General features: G+C 42.2%; 1 protein-coding gene across 2 annotated transcripts in view; it reads left to right on the plus strand.

Moving 5' to 3' along the window:
- Positions 1 to 472: 472 nt before the first annotated feature.
- Positions 473 to 19,401, plus strand: part of tyk2 (tyrosine kinase 2) — a 144,899-nt gene continuing 125,970 nt past the window's right edge. For both annotated transcript variants that reach the window (XM_072248369.1, XM_072248368.1), the window contains exon 1: positions 473 to 736. The gene's annotated coding sequence lies outside the window, so the exon portion shown is untranslated. The remainder of the gene's footprint in view (positions 737 to 19,401) is intronic.

Consider the following 19,401-nt stretch of genomic DNA (forward strand, 5'->3'; position numbering starts at 1 on the left):
ACTATGCTGGAAATCCAAAGCAACACACACAAAATGCTGGAGGAGCTCGGCAGGCCAGGCAGCATCTATGGAAAAGAGCAAACAGTCGAGTTCCTCCAGCATTTTGTATGTACTAGTCTATGTCTGTAAAATACTGTGGTGATGCGAAAAGTAAATGTTTATGGCGTTTATACCCTGTGTGTTATGCCTATGATAATCATTTGAACATGGTAGAACTCTATACAACTTTTACCACTTTCTAATCGTGCTCATTCTTGTAAAAATGCATATAATTCATGCTTGTCTTGTGAATGTTGTGTTTCTAATTCCATGTGCCTGTGGTACTGTCGCAGGTAAGTTCTTCCATTTGCATCTGTACAAATGACAATAAACTCGATTTGGATCCAGGAGTGTCTTCAACGACTACAACTCCCGGCATGCCATGGGCGCGAGGTTTCGCCCTGGATATGTGTGTCGTCAGTTCCGGGAGGCGGGCGGTGCGAAATGCCAGTGAAGGGAGTTTTGTGAGAGGAACAGCGGTGCTGGAGACCGAGGAAGAGGCGCGACACGGCTGAGCTAGACATTCGTGCTTGGCTCCAGCGATGGTATAGGATGGTCGTTGAGGTTGTCGGAGGGAGCTGTCGACGTTAGGTCCGTCAAGAATCAGGATTGCCAGGGCCCGGTCGCGGAAAGGCCCCGGGCACCTCGCCACCGGCTCCAGCACCAGCGGCCGAAGTTGTGGAACCCGGGAGTGAAGGTACAGCTGTGGCGGTCCTTCGTCCTGACAGCTTCCCCCGGCACTAGTGCTGAGCAGCAAAGCCCGGAATATGTAAAGGGAGCGCAGAAATGGGTCAGACGCTGTTGTGAGGAATCGTGAGTTTACAGAAATCAGGCGGATAGTAGAAAGTGATGATGTCACGATGAGGCTATGGGCAGATAATGGGCTGGAGCAGTGAGTCATATTTAGATAATAAATGCACGTGAATATTGTAAATGTCTGAAGACAAATGCGTAGAGAAATTGAAATTAAAACGATCTTTCTGTCGAAAGGGAGATAAGAGGGTCTCGCTTATCAGAGGAAACAAAATGTAAACAAATACGTGTGATAGAGATTAGAAAATGCATCAGATAGCGCGGATGGAGTACGGCGGGGTGGGGAAGAAGGGGACGGATAGTGCAATACTGTTGTAACTGTTTGACAGCATGAATCATATAGAAACACGGCTAATCCTCACCAATTACCGTTTTATTTAGTGATTACGTTTGTAGAATAGATAATAGTATGCTGGAAAATTCAGAATCAGGTTTAATATTACCAGCATATGTTGCGAAATTAGTTAACTTCTAGTTAAATTAGAAGCAGTACAATGCATTATATGATAGAGAGAAAAAAGAAAATGTGTAAAAATGAAAGAAAAATGCAGTGGGTAAAATTCAAGATACAAAATGATATGTCAGTTGTGGAGTACATACCTATGTTAAGACTGTATAGCTTATATTGAGCAAATTGCCATCAATTTATATACTTATGTAGGGGGTAACAGAAAACGATATTTTGAATTTAGTCAGCTAAGAGTGAATTAATCTCTGGAAGCAAGTAAAAAATTTTGCTGCAGAATGTGTTCAGTTTTTATGTTGAAGATCTTTTCTCTTAAGTATTAACAAAACTTCCATTTACATAGCACCATTGATTTCTCAAGATTCCCTTGGAAGCATTGGGAATATTGTCAAATGACGTTTGATCCTGAATCACAACTTTGGAGATTAAAACTAGGGAGAGCGTGGAAGAAATTGCAAAAAAAAAGTCAATAAAATTAAAATCAAGATGTTGCTTAACTGAGTATTAGTATGCATCTTTAATTATTAGGGAAGAGGTAAATGGGACTTGGTGCTTGTTAGGAATTGGACAGCAGAGTTTTGGATGACGTCAGGTTTATTGAGTATAGGTTGAGGGATACCAGTGACCAGTGCGTTGGAATAGTCTAAAGGTAACAAAGGCATAGATAACACTATGAAGAAGCAAGTGAGCTGAGATAGTTGGATGGTTGAGCATTTGTGGAGATGGAATGCATGCGACTGACATGAGGTTCTGGTGGGAGACCAGGTTTATGAATAATTTGATTCACTCTCGGATAGCTGCCAGGAGTGAGGTTAAATTGAGAGCTTTTGAACAGAGTTATTTCAGGAAGGTGGAATTGAGCAGAAGGTCCTACCATTGCTTTGTTGGCAAAAATTTAGCTCCTCTGTTACTGGATGTTGCATTTGTAGTTCCAAGATGGTAAAGGGACCAAAATAGATTGTGGTGAGCCAGATCTGAGTGAAAAGTTGTAATTCTGTCTTTGTTGATTGATTACATTGCAACTACAAAAATCCAACTTGCTACTTCACTGATAGTTAAGTGTTGTCTAATCATGTGGTGTGGGGGGGAAGTAGGAGTAAACTGCAATTTATATGATTTACAACATTCCTCTTGTTTTTCCTATTCTTTTTTAATATGTATAGATTAGAGAGTAGAAGTTACTGAATTTGTTTAGAGCTGTTGACAATGTGATTGTCAACATATTGAGCATTAGATAGCTGAACATTGGGTTAAATATCTGTTCAGTTCCAAACAGCATGTCTTAATGCCGATCCTCGAATAATTGCTTTTGTCACTTTTGTAATATGTACAGACGGTAAGATGGCATCAGGGACATGTTATGGTTTAGGATTTATTTGAGTCAACTATATTTGTAATGTGTCTTTTGTCTGTAATTGTACAGCTGTTAGAAAAATGCATATCAACTTGTACTGTCTAATACTTGTTGAGGAAAAGCAATTTTGTAGAAAAGCACTTAAAATTTCAATAATTTCTCTTTAGAAATGGAGAAAATTATTGTAATATATTGTTATGTTAGCAGCAGAAGAGGTAGATGTGGGCAGCAGTTACAGAATAATTACATGTCATCCTTTCTTTGCCTGGTGAAGAACCCAAGGCTGTTAGTTTATAACAGCTTTCTTTATTGATGTAGATTAGAACGTAGTCCAAAAGCACCAATCAATTACTGGATGAATTGACAATATTTTGCCATTGTGATGTCTGGGTTAATTCTGAAACCCAAATGCTTCACTTCTATTGTACTTGTCCTGCACCGTTTGATACCATCTTTCTTAACCCCACACTATGCCTTCACCTGCAGTAATATCACCAGAGGAGACACAGTTCCTGAAACTGGTACACATTGATCATCCTGAATCTTGAGGCTTGCCGCATTAATTGATTTGAGTACAGACCAGAGCTAATGCAAGCTGCTGAACTGAGTTCAAGCAACAATTAGGAAGGGACAATATATGTTGTCTTTGCTAGTAGTATTTGCATCTTTTTAATAAAAATGAAATTTACCCTGCTTCCCATTTTGGAGCAGAGCCGTTATTCCAAACAAAACTGGTAAGATGGTGATGATGCAAATTTTCTATCGAATTCTACAGCATGGAAACAGGACCTGTGGGTCATTAAGTCCATGACAGCTATGAAACAAACAGATGCACCAATCCAATTTTTTTATTTTCACATTCTAGTTATTAACACTGATAACTTTCAAATATATTTTTTAACTTTTCTGATCGGAGTTATACAATAAGGAAAAAAGCCCTTTGGTCCAGCTCTTCCATGCTGATCAAAATGCCTGAGTTACTCCATTCAGCTGTGTTTGGCCCATAATGCCTTTAAATCCATGTACCTGTTTAGTTGGATAGACAGATTGTAATTGTAACCACCTCTAAAGCTTCAGCTGGCACTTTGTTCCATATGTCCACCACCCTCTGTGAAAAAATTTACACCTCGTGTCCCTTTCAAACTTTTCGCCTTTTACCTTAATTTGTGTCTTCGCGTGTCAGATTCCCTTGCGCTAGGGGAAAAAAAAGACTGATCATCCACCTGTCTACTCTTCATGAGTTTTCTTTTCCCTGCAAGGTCACCCTTCAGCTTCTGATGTTCTGGGGAAGAATGCCCCAGCCTTTATTTATAATTCAAGCCTTCCAGTTCTGGTAGCATTTTCATGATCCTTTCTAGCTTAATGACGTCCTTCCTAAGCTGGTCAGACTGTATGCTAGACTGCAAGTGTGGTCATCAGTGACTTGTACAGTTGCTGTGTGATATCGCAACTCCTGTACTCATGCCTGACCAATAAAAGCAAGGATGCCGGATGCCAAATGCCACTTTCACTACCCTGTCAACCAGTGTTGCTACTTTCAGAGAACTATATACCTGTCTCTATTCTGCAACATTCTCCACAGCCGCATCTTACTTGGCGTTCTTCTCTGGTTTAACTTGCCAAAATGCAACGTGTGCCACTTTCGATCTGAGTTGTGTTATCCTAGTTACATAACAGACGAGCGGGTTAATTATGCATGAAATTTTAGATTCTTTTTCATAGCAGAAAGCTGACATGCAGAATGAGGAAGGTTTGTGGCTGAATGTTGATTTATTTAGTTTCGTCAAGCTCGAAACCATTTGCTCGACTCCTCCGCTAATTTTTCCAGATTTGTCTCAACAATATAATTCATTTGAGCCAAGAGGTTGTGGATTTAATTAATAGGACATTCAACTATTACTTAACTGCAATCCTGAGGAACTGGTGTGCTTTAGAGGTGCTATATGTCAGATGTTTAAGCAAGATACTATTTTGCTGTTTGGATAGGTGTAAAGAAGCAGGAGAGTTTACTTGGTGTCCACCAGGTACTTGGGCGTCTTGCTCATTATTTCTTGGACACATATTGATTGATTATTGTGTTTTCATGCAAACATTGCCTGCACTTCAAAGTTGGTTAGTTTTTCATGAGCTTTGGAAATTTCCAACTTTGTTTTTCTGCATCTTGCAGCATCTGTGGTTGGCAGAGAATTTGGGTTATCCTCTATTGCTAGCCTGAAGGGAATATGTGATGGTGGAGGCTCTACAAGGTCCTCTCTGCCTTGGGATAGACACAATTATAGACCTTGCACAGATAAGCTCGAAATCAAAAGCTGAGAGGAATATCAAACCATGTCCCGTATGCTGAGTCTTCTGTGTCACCCCCAAAATGCATCTAATCTTGTTACCAAAGTTGTGCCAGTAAGATTTTTCTTAGTTAAATCTTTTGATTTATATAAGAAGACAGTAAGGAGACAGCATTTGGTAACTAAATCAATGTGGCAGCAAGTGAATTACAGTGGTGCCAGAAAGTTTGTGAACCCTGTAGAATTTTCTCTACTCTTGCACAAGTATAACCTAAAATGTGATCAGATTTTCACACAAGTCCTGTAAGTAGATAAAGAGAACTCAATTAAATAAATAACACAAAAAGCATTATACTTGTTAATTTATTTATTGAGAAAAATATATGTATTTATTGGAAAAGTATGTGAACCTCTGGGGGTAATGCCTTCTACAAAAGCTACTTAGAGTCAGGTGTTCCAATCAATGAGATGACATTGGAGGTGCAGGTTGTAGAGATGCCCTGCCCTAAAAAAAAAAGAGGCACACAGTCAGGTTACTGACAGAGCTTGCTCTTCTCAAAAAAGATCTGTTTATGTGCACCATGCCTCGATCAAAACAACTTTCAGAGGACTTTAGAAGAAGAATTGTTGAGATGCATGAAGCTAGAAAAGGCTACAAAATCATTTTTAAAGACCTGAGTGTCCAACAATCCACCGTAAGAGAAATTGTCTACAAATAGAGGAAACTCAGTACTGTTGCTACTCTCCCTAGGAGTGGGCATCGTGCAGAGATCACACCAAGAGCACAATGTGCAATGCTGAAGGAGATGAAAAAGAACCCAAGGGTAACAGCAAAAGGCCTGCAGAAATCTCTAGAATTTGCTAAAGTCTCTGTTCATGTGTCCACTGTAAGAAGAAATGCTGCTGATCAAGAAAGGTGTTCATGGAAGGACACCATGGAGGAAACTACTGTTTCCAAAAAAGCATTGCTGCACATCTCAAGTTTGCAGAAGACCACTTGGATGTTCTGCAATGCTTCTGGGACAATGTTCTGTGGACAGATGAGATAAAAGTTGAACTTTTTGGCAGAAATGCACATTGCTATGTTTGGAGGGAAAAGTGCACTGCACAGCAACACCAAAACTTCATCCCAACTGTGAAGCATGGTGGAAGGAGTATCATGGTTTGGGCAACACACATCAAAGTTGTTGGTGAATGCAGCAGGCCAGGCAGCATCTCTAGAAAGAGGTACAGTTGACATTTCGGGCCGAGACCCTTCGTCAGGACTAACTGAAGGAAGAGTTAGTAAGAGATTTGAAAGTGGGAGGGGGAGATCCAAAATGATAGGAGAAGACAGGAGGGGGAGGGATGGAGCCAAGAGCTGGACAGGTGATTGGCAAAGGGATTATGAGAGGATCATGGGACAGGAGGCCTGGGGAGAAAGACGGGGTGGGGGGACCCAGAGGATGGGTAAGGGGTATAGTCAGAGGGACAGAGGGAGAAAAGGGAGAGTGAGAGAAAGAATGTGTGTATAAAAATAAATAACGGATGGTGTTCCGGGGGGGGGGGGGGCATTAGCGAAAGTTAGAGAAGTCAATGTTCATGCCTCAGGTTGGAGGCTACCCAGACGGAATATAAGGTGTTGTTCCTCCAACCTGAGTGTGGCTTCATCTTTACAGTAGAGGAGGCCGTGGATAGACATGTCAGAATGGGATGTGGAATTAAAATGTGTGGCCACTGGGAGATCCTGCTTTCTCTGGTGGACAGAGCGTAGGTGTTCAGCAAAGCGGTCTCCCAGTCTGCGTCGGGTCTTGCCAATATATAGAAACATCATGGTTTAGGGCTGCTTTTCTGTCTCAGGGCATCAACAGTTTGCAATCATTGAGGGAACAATGAATTTGAAATTGTATCAAGACATTTTACAGGAGAATGCCAGGGTAACAGTACATTACCTGAAGATTAATAGAAGTTGGATAATGCAACAAGGCAATGATCTGAAAGACAAGAGTAAGTCAACAACATCATGGTTTAAAAGGAAGAAAATACCTGTTTTGGAATGGCTGAGTCAAAGTCCTGACCTTAATCCCATAGAAATGTTGTGGAAGGACCTGAAGCAAGCAGTTCATGCAAGGAAGCCCACCACCATCCCAGACTTGAATCAGTTTCCTAAAGAGGAATGACCTAAAATTCCTCCAGGCCGATGTGTAGGACTGATCAACAGTTTCCGGAAACACTTGATTGAAGTTATTGTAATATTGGATCATTTTTCTCAATAAATAAATAAGTATAATGCTTTTTGTGTTATTTATTTATTTGGATTCTCTTTATTTGGTTTTCAGGCGCATGAAGATCTGATCACATTTTAGGTCATATTCATGCAGAAATAGAGAAAATTCTACAGGGTTCACAAGCTTTCTAGCATCACTGTATGTTTGAATTCCACTAGTCTAAGGTGACCCAGATTTTGTTTGGATCAGTTATCTTTGATCTTCTTTAGCTAAACTCTCCGTAGCTCATTTGCTTTCTCATTTATTTCAGAGTTGTACAGATGGTTTATTGTCTGTGCAGCTCGATGACTTGCAAAGCAATAACAAGTGCGTCGATTGTGACTCACTCTCCACTGTACCTAGCAATTAAATTATTCCCCTCTTGCAGTTGTTCTGTTCATTGCTAACCCGATTCATGCCTTTGTCTTTTCCTCTGGCTGTCAATAAGTCTACACAGTTCTGGTAAATATACCTTTCTACTTTTTCCTTATTCAGATGGTATATGACTACTGCCAGCTACTGCTTGAGAGATTAACTTTGGAAGTCCCATCTCCGTTCTATCTGCCAAAAGCAGAACTTCCCGATGGCCAAACATTTTAATTCCAATTCCCATTCCTGTTCCGATATGTCAGTCCATGGCTGCTTTTTGTGCCACGATGAAGTCACCCTCAGGGTGGAGGAACAGCAACTTGTATTCTGTTTGGTTAACCTCCATCCTAATGGCATGTACATCAATTTCCTGTTTTGGTGAAAAAAAATTACCTGTCCCTCCCTCTTTGGTATTCCTCACTGGCGTCGTGCCTCTTTTCACCTACCTGTCACCTCCCCCTGGTGCTGTGCCTGTCCTCCTTTCCTTTCTCCCATGGTCCACTCTCCTCTCCTATCAGATTCATTCTTCTCCAGCCCTTTACCTTTCCTACTCACCTGGTTTCACCTATCACCTTATGGCTAATTTCCTCCCCCTTCCCCACCCCCACCACCTTTTTATTCTGCCTTCTTCCCCCTTTCTTTCCAGGCTTGAAGAAGGATCTTGGTTCAAGGACATGTATTATCAAAGAACGTATAAATTATACAACCTTGAGATTTGCTTGCCACAAAGCAAGAAACCCAAAATAACCCAATAAAATAAAAAAAAGAATAAAAATAAAAGACCAACACTTGATGTGCAAGAGGAAGAAAAAAATACAGATCATACAAATAATTAAAGTGAACAACAACATTCTGAACCAAAATTGAGTCTTCAGATCCGCAGCCCGGAGTAGGACCAGAGCCTCACTTATCAGTTGATTATATTAGTGGACGTGGAGCACACAGCCAGGGCAGTCTTCATAGACTCAGCACCATAGAGAGAGGAGTGACCATCGTGGAGAAGGAGAGAAATTGGTTCTTGCCTTCAATCTGGTCTGGTGTTTAAATTGTCTAAACAGCGAATCATACCTCACAGTAGGAACCTGGGCCTAGACCATGCCGCTCAGTGACTTCGCTCCGGGTCCAGATTTTGCCACCCAGCCCGAAGCTGCTCTCAAGCTCTTCAAGTCACCTTGGCTCCCAGAGTAATCTAACCTTGCACTTGGGCTATTTGTATGGGTACTGAAGCACTCTGCCCAGGCCCTGACTTCTCTCAGCACCAAGAGCAATCTAACGTCACACCTGGGCCAGTTGTATGGGTATCAGAACTCCATCTGCAACAAGCAATCTCAGCTCATCCCCCAAACTTGCTTGCCCCTTCACTGTTTGTGGCGATAATTTAGCACAAATTGCTCCAGAAAAGATATTTTTTAGTGATGTTTTTAGTCAGATCTCTTATCTTGTTAACTACCAGAAAGCTTGCAAGTGTTCAGTAGCGCCTTTGTAACCACAAGTTGGCCTGAAACATCGATTTGTTAATTTCAGTGGATGTTGCCTGACCTGTTGAGTTCCTCCAGCGTTTTGTGTGTATTGCTTTGTAAGTCCCATGTTGCCAATGAAAAGTTGGCATGATGTTGGAGTATTCTTTGCTGCTGTCTTTGGCTCAATATTAGTTTTCCCTCTGTAGTACTTCTCCCCTTAGCAGTGAAGTAACTGATCTTTTGGGTGCATGGAAATTTCATGGAGACATTCAAAACACAGCTTGATTTTAGCTGCAAATCAAAAACACAGGAGATTCTCCAGATGAGGAAAATCCAGAGCAACATGCATAAAAATGCTAGAGGAACTCAGGTCAGGCGGCATCTGTGGAAAGGAATAAACATTTGATGTTTTGGGCCGAGACCCTTCATCAGGATTGGAAAGTAAGGGGAAGACGTCAGAATAAAATGGTGGGGGGAGGGGAAGGAGGGGGCAGTAGGTGGATTTGATAGGCAGGTGAGAAAAAGTAAGAGGTTGGAGCAGGGAATATAAGAAGAGGGAAGGAGGAGGGAAAAAATTACTAGAAGCAGACATCGATGTTCACGCCATCAGGTTGAGGTACCCAGGAGGAATATGAGGTGTTTCTCCTCCAGCTTGAGGGCGGACTCATCGTGATAAAAGAGGAGGCCATGGACTGATGTGTCAGAATGGGAATGGGGATAGGAATTAGAATGGTTGGCCACTGGAAAATTCTGCTTTGGGTGGATGGAACGGATGTGCTTGACAAAGCGGTCCCCTAATTTACGTTGGGTCTCACCAGTGTAGAGGAGCCCACTTTGGGAGCACTGGATACAATAAATGATCCCCAACTGCTGGTCAGCTGTAAGGATGAGATTGAGATAGAGAGTTGGCAGTATTATGTTTAAATTAAATTTATTATCAAAGTACATTTATGTCACCATGTGCAATCTTGAAATTTTGAGATTTGTTTTCTTGCAGGCATTCAGTGTTTAAGCTGGTTAACCTGTTCCCATTCTCTAATTTCTAAATGTTTTGTAACTTGTTGTCAGATGGGCAGCCAGTCTCTTTGTACTCCCATCTTGTCACAGCTGTTCTTGCTTCCTTTATTTTCTCAAGTGTTCTGAGCTTTCTTCCAAATTACAAATGTGGAATTCACCCCATCTGCTGTGATAAACTAACACAATTTTCAACCCTCTGATAAATACTCCTTGAACCTCTAAAACTCTGGCCAGCTTTCACCCAACCACTTTCTTCTACCACCATAACCCACTCCATGGTTCTATCTTCAACAGGCAGAAATCCCCAAGCTTGTTATGGTTTAATCACAGGTTTCTCTTTCATTTTGATCGAGTTGTGCTTGACCTTCAATTCTTAACCTTTCAGTAAAAATCCCCCACTCATGTACTGGACTCTACTCTTGCTATGCTTGTCTTTTCTACTTCCAGCAATTCCTATGGAGTACCTGGAAGGAAGTGGCTTGGCAGGCTGTCAGGAATCTCTGGAGGCTGTCATCCCTTCACTGATGTCTGCAATTGGAGATGTTAGTTGTGCTACAGGAGAATTTGCTTGCTGACGGGAAGAGATGAACGGCATCTGCGCACTGAAATCCATTTTGTATGGAAAAGCTATTAAGATGAGGAGGAATAAATAAAGAAACTGTGTTGATGAGCTGGCTGAGGGTAGAACTGGAAGAGGTTAAGGACTTGAAACAACCCCTGCTATGTCATACCAGTGAATAACTGGAAAATAAAAATAATGGAAAGATAGTGCAAGGAAGACCTCGGGCAATTTAAGTGATTGTTTTCCAGCTGAACTTACTATCTATTTGCATTGATGTTTTTTTTTCTCTCTGTTGACACTGCAGTGCTCTTTATTTCACCGTGTTCTTGTTTGTGGTTACGTCATGCATACTCAGAGATCACTGAATCCCTCTGTAATTAACCAGCTATGGGTGTGTGTAAATGATCTGTGTGGCTTCCTGTTGAGAAACTGGGCCACTGGTCATAGCTCAGTTCCTAATCATAGAGCTATACAGCAGAGGTACAAGCCCTTCAGCCCAACAAATCCAGTGCCCACCCAGCTAGCTCCAACCTTCTGCATTCCGCCCAGATCCCATTAAACCCTGTTCTTGCATGTACCCATTCAAAGGTTTCAAAGTACATTATGACATTTAATATCAGAGTATGTTTAAAGGTTCTTTTTATAAGCAAAGTATGTATGCAGAATACAAATCTGAAACTTCTTGTCTCCAGATAGCCATAGACTACAGAAAACCATATAAGTAGTTGAAAGAAAAACATCAATCTCCCCCACCCACATGTAAAGAAAAAGAAACAAAAACAGCAAACTCCAACCACCTCTAACCCTTCCCTCACACAAAAACTTACAGATCGCCCAAACCCCCAGCCCACCAATCCACAACAAAAAAGAATGGACAAGGGCACAAAAAGAACATAGAACTGAAAGAGTCCAATATGAACTGCAGTTTGTTTGAACTACAGTCCAAGCCATAAACTTCAGAATTTCGGTAATATCTTCGAGAGCATCGACACCCAGCAGCCCCCCCTGGCAGCGACTTGAACCAGCGACCCCTCAGTCCCTCCGAGTGCAGTGACTTGAACCAGCTGCTCGAAGTATACAGTACAAAACCTAAAATTCATCCTTTCCACAGACATCCACTAAACAAAGAAACTGAATAGAATGAAAGGAACAACAAAGTCTCCCCCCTCCCTTTGCACAAACAGCAGCAAAAGCATCGACCCCCGCCCCCCCTTCATTTGCTGCTGATGATACTATTGTACCTGCCTCAATTCACTTGGGGTACCGTGAGCAGTTTTGGGCACTTCATCTAAGAAAGGATGTGCTGACATTGGAGAGAGGCCAGAGTGGGTTCATGAGAATGACCCTGAGAATAAAAGGGTTAACATATGAAGAGCATTTAATGGCTCTGGCCATTATCCTTCTAAACTCATTGTAGTGAGGAGTAAAAATCTTTGTTATGTCTCCATCTAAATGTGCCATGTGCAATCATAGTAATTTATAATAAATAGACAGTCAATGTAATATAGAGTACACTCAAATCAGCATGAGTTCATCAGTCTGATGGCCTGGTGGAAGAAGCTGTCCTGGAACCTGTTGATCCTGGCTTTTATGCTGCGATACCACTTGTTAGGTCACTCGTCTGAGTGCTACTGGTACCATGTAACCCAGTACTACCTGTCGCATGGTGGAGTGGTTGGCAACCAAACCAGCTCCCCCACCAGGCTTGCCTGGTGAGGAGGGTGGCTAGACACCCTGCAGGACGAAAAAGAAGACCTGTCAAAGGGCGGATGAACCCCCTTGTAGGGTCAACGGCCATCTAGCAGACACGTGCCGTGAAGCGCGGAAAGGGCATTCCTTGCATCGAAGCTTGGTCTGGCCATTCACTGCAACAGAACTTCCCCCAGCCATCTTGGACCCCACCATATGGAGGGGGGAGGGGAGAGAGGGAGATAATAATTATTATTCCCGGATGGTAGCAACTGGAATAGATTGTGCTTGGGATTACTTGGGTCCCCAATGACCCTATGGGCCCTTTTTATATACCTGTCCTTGTAAATGTCCTGAATCATGGGAAGTTCACGACTACAGATGTGCTGGGCTGTCCGCACCACTCTCTACAGAGTCCTGCAATTAAGGGAGGTACAGTTCTCATACCAGTTAGGATGCTCTTAATTGTGCCCAGTAGCAAGTCCTTAGGATTTGGGGGCCCATACCAAACTTCCTCAACCGCCTGAGGTGAAAGAGGCTCTTATGTCTTTTTCACCATACAGCTGGTGTGTACAGACCACGTGAGGTCCTCGGTGATTTGGATGCCGAGGAACTTGAAGCTGTTTACCCTCTCAACCCCACATCCATTGATATCAATCGGGGTTAGCCCATCTCCATTCCTCCTGTAATCCACAACTAGCTCCTTTGTTATTGTGACATTGAGGGAGAGATGAGATGACTTCTTCCCTGTAGGCCACCTCATTATTGTTTGAGATAAGGCCAATGTAGTGTTGGCAAATTTAATTAGCAGTTTGGAGCTGTGTGTTGCGATACAGTCATGGGTATACAGGGATTAAAGGAGGAGACTCAGTATGTAGTCCTGAGGAGCTCCTGTATTGAGAGTCAGAGGGTTGGAGATGAGGGAGCGCACTCTTACAACCTGCTGGCAATCTGACAGGAAGCCCAGGATCCAGCTGCACAAGTCAGAGTCAAGACCGAGGTCTCTGAGCTTCTTGTCAATCCTGGATGGAACTATGGTGTTGAATGCTGAACTGTAGTCCAAGAACAGCATTCTCACATAAGACCATAAGATATAGGAGCAGAAGTAGGCCATTTGGCCCATCGAGTCTGCTCCGCCATTCAATCATGGGCTGATCCAATTCTTCCAGTCATCCCTACTCCCCTGCCTTCACCCCATACCCTTTGATGCCCTGGCTAATTAAGAACCTATCTATCTCTGCCTTAAATACACCCAGTGACTAGGCCTCCACAGTCGCTTGTGGCAACAAATTCCACAGATTTACCATCCTCTGACTAAAGTAATTTCTCTGCATCTCCGTTCTAAATGGACGTCCTTCAATCCTGAAGTCGTGCCCTCTTGTCCTAGAATCCCCTACCATGGGAAATAACTTTGCCGTATCTAATTTGTTCACGTCTTTTAACATTCGGAATGTTTCTATGAGATCCCCCCTCATTCTCCTGAACTCCAAGGAATACAGCCCAAGAGCTGCCAAACGTTCCTCATACGCTAACCCTTTCATTCCTACGTAAGCTCCTTCTTCTCCAGATGCGTAAGGATACGGTATGTAGAGTAGTGGCTATTGCGTCATCTGTCAATCGGTTGTGTCAGTAGGCAAATTGTAGGGGGTCCAGTTTGGGTGGTAGCAAGCTTCAGATGTAATCTTTGGCTAGCCTCTCAACCCATTTGCTTATTATTGAGGTGAGTGCAACAGGACACCAGTCATTCAGGCATGTTACCTATCCAACTTTGAAAGGCCTAGATAGAGTGGATGTGGAGAGGATGTTCCCTATTCTGGGAGGGTCTGGGATCAGAGGGCACAGCCTTAGAATACATGGATGTCCCTTTAAAACAGATGAGGAATTTCTTTTGCGAGAGGGTGGTGAATCTATGGAGTTTATTGCCATGGATGGTTATGGAGGTCAGTCGTTGGGTATATTTAAAATGGAGGTTCTTAGGTTCCTGATTAATCAGGAAGAAGGCCCATGGAATAGGATTGAGAATAGTAAATCAGCTGTGATAGAATGGCAGAGCAGACCCAATGTCCCGAATAGTCTAATTCTGCTCCTATGTCTAATAGTCTGTTTCTAAAACAATATTATCAGAAAATTAATATGCAGTGGTCACAACTGTGAGCCCTCTTGAGATTTTGCTCAGCATTTTACATTACACAGTGTAGCCACCCTCTTTCAGCATGCTGTCAATTTTTTAATATTACCCTGACTGCCTGGCCAAGTGCATTTTCCGCAAAACACCAAAGCCCTTGATTTATTATGACATCCTCAGGAGTAACTTTGAATTCTTCTGCTTTGAAAGCAAATACAGTAGCAATTTTACATTTAGCAGTCAGCAGTTTAGTCAGCCACATATTGCTGGGTAGAGATTGATGATGATATGATGGCCCAAATATTGTAAGAACTCCCTGTAGTTGGAGCAGTGTTGCTTAATCTGAATAGTTTGATGGGGCCTGCTTTTAATAATGTACCTAATGGTGATGTTCTGCAGGTAAAATGAATGCACTACCTTGCAAATTGAAAATGTTGCTTAAACTTTGGCAGAACTTCAGCATATTGTCAGAATCAAGATTGGGTTTAATATTACCAGCATATGTCATGAAATCTGTTGTCTTTGTGGCAGCAGTACAATACAATAGATAATAGAAAAAATGTGGATTACAGTAAGTATATATAAATAGTTAAATGAGTAAAAAAGTAGTGAGATACTGTTCATGGGTTCAATGTCCATTCAGAAATCAGATGGCAGAGGGGGGAAAAAATAACTGTTCCTGAATCGTTGAGTGTGTGCCTTCAGGCTTCTGTACCTCCTTCCTGATGGTGGCATGACCTGGGTGACGGGCGTCCTCAATGTTGGACGCCGCATTTTGTTTTTTGGGGCATCACTCTGAAGGTGTCGTGAATACTACAGAGGCTAGTGCACATCATGGAGCTGACTAAGTTTACAATTCTCTGCAACTTGCTGTGATCCTGTGCAGGGGCTGCCACCCCCTCCCCCTGCTCTATACCAGTTGATGATGCAGCCATTTAGAATGCTCTCCACGGTATGACTGTAGATATTTAAGTGTGCTTTAGGTGATACCAAATCTTCTCAAACTCAATCAATGTTTCAATTTAATATCAGAGAATGTATACAGTATACAATCTGAAATTCTTACTCTTCACAGACATCCATGAAACAAAAAAAAACCCAAGGAGTAAATGATAAAAAAAACGTTAGAACCCCAAAGTTCTCCCACTCCACCTCCCATGCACAAGCAGCAGCAAAAGCATCAACTCTCCCCCTTCCATCCCCTCCCCTCCCCATTTGCTCCAGCAAAAGTATCAACACCTCCAGTCACCATGCAGCAATAGCAAAGACCTTGGAGACCTTGATCTAGAGCCCTTCAGAAACTACTGTACATCCCAACACTTCACTATCTGAGACCGGCTCCCTTTCTCACTAGTGGGGGGGGGGGAGGAGGGGGGAGAGAGAGAGATCACTCCTGCAACAGCAAAAGGGGCGAGCAACCGCTTGCTGTTTTGATGTTACAACCTGCCAGCGTCAGAGTTCCCCGACACAAGGACCAGACTTTCACTCACCATTGAGAGTGAGAGGGAGGGAGAGAGAGAGAGATAGATAGATAGATATCACTCAAGTGCAGGGGCCTTCTTTCAACAGCCTAATGAAATGTAGCTGCGTCAATACGTTGGGTCCAGGTTAGATCCTCCCAGATCTAACTTGCAGAAGGCTAACATATCCAAGCAAGTTTCCAAGCTTCTTAATGCATCTCAACAGACATGGACGAGTTCCAGGACAGAAATAAGCCATGAAGCCCTGTATATTGTCCTTGAAAATGTGTTCTTTAACATGGTTTGTTGGCTTTTTCATGTTTGAAAAGCATCTGCCGTGGGTGCCTTTAGGACAACACAATTCTGGTTTCCTGTGAAGACGATATAGAGACATTCCAAAGTAAATGTTGATAGCACTTTTATGAAAGTAGAATTGAGGTTATGACGATCAAGAAAAGGCATGTCCACTATTACCATTAATTTCCATTTGTATATTGTATTTAATGTAGGAAAAATATCATGAATTGTTTCATTGATTAAATTACAGAACCGGTCATCGAAAGGTCTGGTCTAAAAATTAAGAGAAGTGAGTTTAAGTACTACCAAAGCAGCTGAGCAATTAAATCCAGATAGATAATTATACTATTACACACAGTAAACTAAAAACTTAGTTGTAACAAGAACAACGAACAAGAACAGTAAAACTAGCAGATTGTCCTTAAAACCTCTCTGATTCTTACACATGCTCTGTGGGTGAGAAAATGTTCCCTTTTCTCTGCTCCAGATTCCTGGTGCAGTTGAAATGACCCTGCCAGCTGCACAGTTGCCTCTAAATCACTGTGTTGAAGTATATTCCATATTGTAGTAATTCAGGAAGTTGGCTCAGTGCCTCGGCCACAGCATTTATTGATGGGCAATAGTTGCTGGCCTTGTCGGGAATGTGAAAATTCCCGTAAATGAGTTTTTTAAAACAAGTGTAATTAAAAGCACTAAAAGTACATACAAATTACACTGGGATAGATGACCAAAATCTTAGTGTAGCGAGTTTGAGGGAAGCGTTACCGAAGAAAGGTAAGGCAGTGGAGAGATTATGGAAAAATTAAACAGATGGTAATCTTTTGCTAGAGTGAAGAAGGTTAAGAAATTGTGGAGCTCTTGGAAAACTATGAAGGGAATAGGTAATGCTGACATGGGAAATGTGTGAGTGAATCCAACACATGAGACTATAAATTATAAGAAATTTGCTAATACATTTGCAGAGAATTCAGGAACAACTTATTTACACAGAGGGCTGAGAGAATGGAATCTGCTGCTGAGAAATGTTAAACCAAATCGTCCTTGCAAAACCCATTGGGCATCATTGAGAGGCCCACTGCTCTGTGCTGTCTACACTCATGGTGATGTAGGTAATCACAGCTCTAAATGGCATATATAAATTGCCAGTGACATGCCTGTTGTTGGCAGAATCTCAGTTAGCGATGAGTAGGTGTACTGGAGCAAAATAAGTATGCTGGTCGAGTAGTGCCACAATAGCAACCTTGCACTCAATGTCAGTAAGACCAAGCGATTGATAGTGGACTTCAGGAAGAGGAAGTTAGGAGGCCTCATTAAAGGGTGAACGTTTTCAAGTTCCTGGCTGTCAACGTCTCAAAGGATCTATCCTGGGCCCACCATATTGATTCATGCCAGTGGCTGTACTTCATTGGGAGTTTGAAAAGGTTCATACGTCACCGAAGACTCTAGTAATTTCTACAGATGTACCATGGAGAGCATTTTGTCTGCTGAACTCCCTACCATCACTCAGGTCTCAACACATGAATCGCTTGTGGCATTGAACTGTTTACTTTTTAGTTTGTATTGTATATGCACCTTATTGTTCATTTATTTGTGGTAATATTACTTTGTATTATGTGCATGAGTTTTATGTACTGTGCACCTTGGTCCGGAGGAATATTGTCTCATTTAGCAGTACGCATGTGTATGGACGAACGATAATAAACTTGAACTGGTTGCATCCCTGGCTGGTCTGGACCCATCAATACATGAGCTTATAAGAGGCTTCATTGTAGATTCAGATTGTTGACTCAGCCTGCTCCATCATGGGCATACCCCCCCCCCCCCCACCCCCCGAGGGTATCCTTGAAAGGCAGTGCCCCAGGAAGGTGGTGTCTATCACTAAGGGCCCTCAACATTTGTGACATGTCCTCTTCTCGTTACTACCATCAGGGAGGAGGTACAGGATCCTGAACATCTACACTGAACATTTTAGGAGCATTATCTCTGCCATCCAGTTTCTGAACAATCCATGAACACTACTTCACTATTCCTCTTTTGCACTATTTATTGATTTATTGATTGATAGTAACTTCTAGTAAGTACTTTGCTATACTTGTGCGATATGGCTGCTACAAACAACATATTTCATGATCAAGGTCAGTGACAATAAATTTGCTTCTTATTTGGATTATTGGGCCTTGATAATCTAGATACAGTGATAAGGATGCCTGCTCCAGGACACTCTTATCAAAGTTGCTTCAGGTCAACCATAGCACGTTAAAAGTGGAAAATTACCCAGGTTAAACTGTCTGCAAAAAAAATCAAAATGAAGTTAATCAGGCTGAAAACTGCTGCATCAGCTATTCTCAATAACAAAATGATGTAAGGTGTTGACGGTTATCAAGTCGTACTTGCCTGCCAGTGACTGATCATTGATTTCAGTTTGGATTTCAACAGGACCACTTGGCCTCAGCTCTTATAAATCTTGGTCCAACATAGATAGACAAGTGAGGTGAGGGGTGACTATAGTTGGCATTGAAAAGTAAATGGGAATTAAGGCAAATTTTCTCTACTGCCAGCATTTGTGCATGGACTATGAAGTGATAAGAACGGGTCAGAATGCTGGTGCATGACAGAATGATCTTGCCATGTTGTTGCCATTCCACACCATGAACCTCTGTATTTTCTGGCCAAGAAAGATCTCCAACCACACCTTACTCCTTCAGTGTCACCAAGAGGATATGGCCACAATCATCATAAAGGAACATTGGAGTTGGATTGGGCACGTAATGAAAAGAGAACCCAGCTCCATCATCAGGACAGCACCTCGTTGGAGCCCTGAAGTGCAGGGGAAATGTAGACCAAAGACAACTTGGTGCCGTACCACAGAGGCAGAAATGAGGACCCTGAACCACACCTAGGGTATGATAGAGATGGAAGACGTTCATTGCTGCCCTAAATGCCAGTGGCATAACAGGCAGTAACTAGTGAAGTGATAAGTAAAATTTTTATTAGACTTGCCAGGAAGTAGCCATCTTCAGCAATTCTAAGGTGACATTTAAGTGCACGACTATTGTTTGATTTTGGAGGATGCATCACCATAGACTAGAAATTAAACAAAATCAGAAATTCTATGGCTATAAGCCTGACTTAGGAATTTGCTATTCTGTACCTAGTTTTTAAAAATCTGATTCCAAAGTTGTTCCATTATCTTGAAGGCATGAGTCAGGAGTATGATGCTCT

This window comes from Mobula birostris, chromosome 32, assembly GCF_030028105.1.
Source record: "Mobula birostris isolate sMobBir1 chromosome 32, sMobBir1.hap1, whole genome shotgun sequence".
In the NCBI taxonomy this organism is placed as follows: Eukaryota; Metazoa; Chordata; class Chondrichthyes; order Myliobatiformes; family Myliobatidae; genus Mobula; species Mobula birostris.